The sequence below is a fragment of the Ambystoma mexicanum genome, chromosome 2p (assembly GCF_040938575.1).
Source record: "Ambystoma mexicanum isolate Mex_15411 chromosome 2p, UKY_AmexF1_1, whole genome shotgun sequence".
Classification (NCBI taxonomy): Eukaryota; Metazoa; Chordata; class Amphibia; order Caudata; family Ambystomatidae; genus Ambystoma; species Ambystoma mexicanum.
The window spans coordinates 876,248,519-876,255,593 of record NC_090923.1 but is presented as its reverse complement, the minus strand read 5'-3'; the positions used below and the strand labels follow the sequence as shown (position 1 = coordinate 876,255,593).

General features: G+C 50.1%; 1 pseudogene; it reads right to left on the bottom strand.

The window, feature by feature from the left end:
- Window positions 1-5,265: 5,265 nt before the first annotated feature.
- LOC138568596 (5.8S ribosomal RNA) lies at window positions 5,266-5,418 on the bottom strand (annotated as a pseudogene).
- Window positions 5,419-7,075: the final 1,657 nt, after the last annotated feature.

Genomic DNA, 7,075 nt, shown 5'->3' with positions numbered 1-7,075 from the left:
CCCCATTCCCATTCAAGCCCCCATAGGGATCAATGGGAATGGAGAGGGAGCTAATAACAGGCCCGTTAATAATGGGCCCATTATTAGCTCCCTTGTCCCCTTGCGGGAACCGCAAAGGATGTCTGGTCTGACTAGAGGTTTGGAGCGGGTCCCGCAAGGGAACCTCGTAATGGGGCGGTAAGGGGTTAACGGCACTGGCATCCTTACTGGCGCCGTTAACCCCTTACCGCCGTACTTGTAATGGCTCCCAATGTCACCAAACACACATGAACACATCCACCAATGGAGTAAACACTCAACCACAGCATGCAACTCTCACACACACATCCACACCATGTACACAATTAAACAACATGCTTGTATTGCAAAGCACACAAGTAGGCAAGCAACAAATGTGCATGACAAAGCTGTCAAAAAAATAAATCCCAAATCATTTCACCTCCTCCCATCTACAAGAGAGCACCCATGTTCATTGAGCATGGATGCAATATCTATCACACACATGGAGCATGCACACTCATCCACCAGCAAACATCACAGTAATAACATGACACACACACAGTGATGCCCCAACCCACTCTCTCCCCCACCTCAGCCTTGGCCCTCCTGATAGCCGCATCCCTTTCCCGCCGCCTCTCCGCCTCATGCTGCCTCACATATCGCACCCTGGCCCACAATAGAGTCTCTAGCCGCAGATTTTACCCCTGCCTGAACTGTGCCACCTGGCATCCACTGTGTCTCCTCTGGATGGCAATGCCCTGTAGAATGTGCCTCTTCGCTGCTACCATCTACTGCTGCCTGAGAGTGAGTGCCCTATGAATGGACTCCCTCCGACAAGATGACAGCTGTCAGGGAATCCGGCACCTGTACTGCCCTGAAGTGCCTGCTGTCCCTCCACTGCCTGTTCATGGGAGGCCGCTGTGCGTAGGCACAGTGACCACCTCATGTGTCGCTGCAGGGACGAAGACACAACCAGACTCGCCCATGGTGGGACTGCTGCACAGGGGACTGTGGTGGTAGATGGCATGGAAGCCTGACTGAAAGATGACTGGGGCACAGATGAGGAAGAGGAGGAGAGAGCCATTGCAGTGGCCAGCCCAGAGAGCCCACTGAAAGAGCAGTGCAGCCCCAACTATGCCAGAAATTAGCATATCTGCTTGTGATGTTTGTTTGTTTGTTTGTTTGTTTGTTTGTTTTATTTCTAATGCGCTCCAGACCCATAGGTAGACGGGCGCAGCAGGTAGGATAATGCGAAGCTTACATCGTTACAGATTATACAGGATACAGTAAAAGTTATACATATTATACAAGATACAGTAATGGATATTATAGATATTATACAAGTTATACATATTATACAAGATACAGTAATAGTATAGAAATGTGCAGGACCATCATCGTGCAGGTCGATGAGTTACATAGAAGATGGTACGCATAACATATCGTGAGACAGAGGAGAGGGACCAGTGTCAGGTCTGGGAATACTATAAACCTATATCTAGTGGTCGTTGGAGATAAGATATTGGATAGCATTCCTTCTGAATAGTGGGTACGGCTGATCTGCTCTTAGATTGTTGGGTGATAGATTCCAGGTTTTAGCCGCCTTCACAGGGAAACTATTCCCACCGACCGTGGTTAGTTTAAATCTAGGTACTACCAGACAGTTAGTGTTGGTAGCTCTAATAGGTCTGATGGAGGTTTAGGTTTTTTTTTGTATTTTGTTCGTGAGGTAGCTTGGGGCGGCGTTGTTAAGAGCTTTATGTGTCAAGGAGATCATTTTTAATTGAATTTTGTGGTTTGTAGATAGCCATTTGTGTTGACGTTTAATGGTGGAAATGTGTGCTCTTTTATTTATGCCAAACGCTGCTCGCAAAGCATTGTTTTGGAGCGTTTGAAGTTTCTGGATGGTAGATTTGTTGGCGCCACTGTAAAGGGCATTACAGTAGTCGATCCTGGAGAGGATAAGTGCTCTAGCCAAGATCATGCAACTGTCATTAGAGAGGAAAGGCTTGCCTGCTCTTATCAGTTTGCAGGTGTAGGCGGTGGTGGAGGCCAAGGATTTTAGTTGTTTGTCGAATGATAGTGTGGAATCCAAGTAGAAACCAAGGGTTTTTACTTCCTTGGAGACCCTGATAGGATTTCCATCAATGTTGAATGAGGAGAATTCCTGACCTAATTTTTTGGTGTTCATATGTGTTCCCAGGATTATCAACTCCGTCTTGTCGTCATTCAAGCACAGGCCATGTGTGGCCATCCATGCTTGAACAACGAGATATACCCTGTTCACCAATTCCGAGTCCTTCCTATGATCCCCAGAAAGCGGGAGGAGAATCTGTGTATCATCTGCATAGTTTGTGTAGGTGATACCCAGAAGGTCCAGATCATCGAACAAGGGTTTGGTGAAGATATTGTATAGGGTAGGCGAGACACAGGAACCATGGGGAACGCCACATAATATAGGGGTAGGGTCAGCTGCGGCTGAAGGTGAAAAAACTCTCATTGTTCTTTCGCTGAGGAAAGATTCTAGCCACTTGATGGCCTCAGGAGAGAAATGGGCAGCAGAGTCCAGGTGTTTGCAGAGTACCTTGTGATCGACCAAGTCGAATGCTGCTGAGAGCTCAAGTAGTAGCAAGAGTGCTATTCCTCCTCCATCCCTCAGCTCGTCGACCTGTGTCTTTAAATCAATTAAGGAGGTTTCCGTTCCATGAAGTGGACGGAAACCAGATTGCTTTGCTCCTAGGAGCTTATACAAGTCAAGGTGTTTTTGTATCTGAATATAGGCGGCTTTGTCCAATATTTTGAGGAGGAATGGCACAGTGGTAATGGGGCAGTAGTTGGTTGGGATAAGTGGGTCTAAGGTCTGTTTTTTGAGAAGTGGGAGCACCCAGGAATGTTTTAAATTGGCTGGGATAGTGCCTGATGTGAAGGAGGCATTGATTAATTTAGAAATAAATGGTGAGAGGTCTCTGGCAGCGTCTTTTATTAACTGTGCTGGGCAAGTATCGCCCTTGCAGTTAGATGGTTTGAGTGAAAGAATGATTTTTTCTACTTCTAGTGGGGATGTTTTAGAGAAGTGAAATTTGTTGTTTGCCTCTGGTGGGATACTATGTGTAGGGGTATTAGGGGAGTGCTGAAGGTTGAGCATATCTTTTTTTTGTTGTATTTTGGTTTGAAGTGTATTTATTTTATTTGCTAGCGCATTTTGAATATCTGTGCACCAAGTCTTATCCTTGGTAACTAAGTCTGGTGTGGCTATTGCTGACTCTAATTCCTTCAGTATGGCGAAGAGTTCTCTCATGCTAGAATTAGAGTTAGTGATACGTTCATCATAGGAGTTCTTTTTGGCAAGGTTCACTTCTTTTTAAAGTGAGAGGAGATAGAGGATAGTTTTGCTTTATTTTCGATAGAGGGACAGTCTCCAGGAATTTTCACTTTTTCTTTTTAGGAGTCGTAAATCTCTCAATTGGGGAGTGAACCATTTGTTAAGATGCGCTTTAGGTTTGCTTTTTCTAAGTTTGAGCGGGGCGATTTTGTCCAGTGTGTTGAGCATAATCTTGTTATATTCTTCAACTAGAGTACTAGGGTCTAGATTGTCAGATAGAGCGTTTAACGTGGGTAGGATGGCGGGGATGACTTTTTCCGCTGTAATACTTTTTTTGTTTCTGGTTAGACAAGGAGGTGCTAACAATGGGACCGTCTGAGAGGGTCTGGCTGTAGATAGGTTACATCTCCTGTATAATCTCCTCATAAGGTGCTTGTGCAGCATCGCAAATGGATGCCGTCTGCCCCTCGATACCCGCCAGCGCGGGCGGCACCATATCTCGGATTGCCACATTGGACAGTAGTGGGGCACTGGTCTGTTTGGAGGCACCGAAGAAGGAGGTCACTGCTGTAGCAGATGGCCCAGGGACAGGAGTTTGTGCTGACCCCTCCATGTTGGACTGCACATCCTCATGTCTCTGGGCCATGGGTGCAATCAGCATGACTACTGTCACACAAGCATTAGGACAATGATGAGTCACATTCATGAGACATGCATGTCAACCCAGCACATTGACATGTGGCCACTAACACATTGGAAGAAATCATCACACATCACAATACCAATGCCAAAGGGACCCAAGTGCAACCTGCAGGCAGGCCCATGGGAAGTGCACCTGGGCACATGTCTCAGTACCACCATTAAACCTGACAGCCATGGCCTAGACGGTGACTGCAAATTGCGGGGCCGCAACCTGATATGCCTTAGATCAGTACCCTCCTGAGAAGCATGGGCCGGGTACACCCAGGCAGAGGTCCCCCAAGGGGATCCACTGTTCCAGCTGACCAACCTGCCTGCCATGGTGAATCCCCCAGCTGGACTGCATGGATCCCACTTGTTCACCTCGTGGCGGCTTCACACTCTCTTGTACTGTCTCTTCAAAGTTCTTTACAATTTTCCCTTACAGTACTTGTTGGCTATCGTTCTCGCAACCATATTTAGCCTTAGATGGACTTTACCACCTACTTTCGGTTGCATTCCCAAGCAACCCAACTCCAAGAAGGCCCGGTACTGGCATGCCGGGGGCTGCTACCAGCCTAACTCCATCCACGGGGTGAGCGCCGGTCAGAAGGACTTGGGCACCCTGGGTGATGACACAGAGTCAGTTTTCTGTACACCACATTTACTGTGCTCGCCGCCAGATGGGGATTCAGCACTGGGCTCCTCCCTCTTCACTTGGCGTTTACTGAGTGAATCCTGGTTAGTCTAATTTCCTCTGCTTAGTAGTATGCTTCAATTCCGCAGGTCGCCACGTCTGATCTGAGATCGTAGTCGGTGAGCCGAAGCTCAGGCGGCTGTCCTCGGGCCCGGGGGTGACTCTGCACTGTCCCAATCTGCGTAGAGTCCTACATGGGGAGAGGTTTCCCGCCTGACATGGTCGTGAGGCCTGCGCTCCAGGGTTGTCCCTCGCAGGCAGCCATGGGACACTACAGATACACGAGCGTGGCATGGCTGGCTGGGTAGGGGAAGGTGCGTAAGGTTTTTAGGCCACTGCCACTACCACCCCGACCACCAGGGCATGCCAGTCACCTGGCCCTCCAGGAACCCATGAGGTGGGGAAACGGGGAGGCCAGGACGTAGCGGCAAAAAGCCTCTGTGCAGGGTCCAGGAATTCTGTAACTTTGCTGATCGAGATATGACCGTAGGAGGACAAAGGGAATGGTGTCCTTGTGATCGCCCCAACTGCGCATCGGGGAGGGTCCTTAGGGCGATTGACATTAAAGCGACCCCAGACATGCATAGCCCAGATAGGAACCCAGGGCTGCAAGGTGTGTTTGAAGTGTCGATGATCAGTGTGTCCTGCAATTCACACTAATTCTTGCAGCTAGTTCCGTTCTTCATCAACACGCAAGCCGAGTGATCCACTGCTCAGGGTTACAGGTGACTTTATTTCGCAGACCTCAGCCCATACCTGCCGGTGCAGGAGAGGCTTGGGGAGGTAGTGCTGCCCATCCCACCTGTGTGGCAAGATGGACCTGCACCCCATCTAACTTCCACACTTGGGAGTCAGCCAAGACCATCAGGATTTCATACAAATGGATGCCAGGCTCTCATCCTGCAGCACCACGACAGGTTGGCCCACTGCCGATCTGCTCATCCTTGCCCGACTGTGACCTCCCGCTCCACTTTCGGGTGACCAGACAGGAGGGCCAGAGGAGGCAGGGTGGGGCTTGGGTGGGACCTCTAGGAGTCTTTAAACCCCAAGCCTGGCCGCACAGGGACGAGTTCCAGGTACTTGGATATGAGGGAAGGTTGCCTGCTGTGCCGATGACCATGGCCATGGCTCACCCACGGCAGTGGGTGGCCACAACGCCGGTGCACACCCATTGATTAGGTCCGGCTGCCCCATGACTCGAAGCTCGCCCAGCATGCTGGGCCCCCATCCACCTGGGGAGACATCCTTCAAGAAAAGCCAGGTTTTCCTCAGCTCCCGGCTGCCCCCACTCAGGACTTCCTTTACGACCGGGATGCCCCCACCAACACCTGTCCACTGGTGGGTCAGAGAGAGGAGCGTACACGGCCGGCACGGCTTCTCAGGTGCTGGCTCAGAGAGGAGGGGGGCTGCTCGGGACTCCCTCTCTGGTGCATGGTTGGGGATGTCCTGGCTGGTAACCCAATCCTGCCAGACGCCCCCATGTGTCTGCTTGGTCATGGATCCCGCTCCCTGGCTCTGGGTCCACCACACGCCCTGGCTGAGGACCACTTTGCAGGCTGGACCGAAGCACGAGGGGTACCCTAGGCTGTGGGTGTGCATGTCTGGGATGTAACCAAGTTCGACCCACGGTTCTCCCTCTGGCTGCTCCACCATTCATGATCCTTCCACAGGTTCACCTACGGAAACCTTGTTACAACTTTTACTTCCTCAAGATAGTCAAGTTTAATCATCTTCTTGGCAATCTGCCAGGGCTGTTTCTGACCCCGGCGGGCCGATCTGAGGACCTCACTAAACCATCCAATCGGTAGTAGTGACGGGCAGAGTGTACAAAGGGCAGGGACTAATCAACACAAGCTCATGACCCGCACTTACTGGGAATTCCTCGTTCATGGGAGATCATTGAAATCCCCAACGCCTATCACGAACGAGGATCAGCAGGTTCCCTGCGGTTTGACACAAGCGGCTCCATTCTGTGTAGCACGTTTGCAGCCCGGACGTTTAAGGGCTTCACAAACCTGTTAGTTCCTGGTCTTGTGTAGCTGAACACCACCTGTCCCTCTTAAGAAGTTGAACACCGACTGATGGGGGACACGTAACCAGTTAGCATGGATGAGTCTTGTTTCTTGTTAAATTAACCAGACAAATCGCTCCACACACTAAGAATGGCCATGAACCACCACCCACAGAATCAAGAAAGAGCTATTCATCTGTCAATCCTTTCCATGTCAAGGCCGGCTGAGGTTTCCCCCTGTAAGGGTCCAGTAGTAAGAGATAGACACAAGGATGGCATGTTGACTGGAAAAGACTTTTATTAAATCATAAAGTCGGGGGAAGTTGGAGGAAAAACTAGCTATCCCTAGCTCTAAGAGGGGATTCCC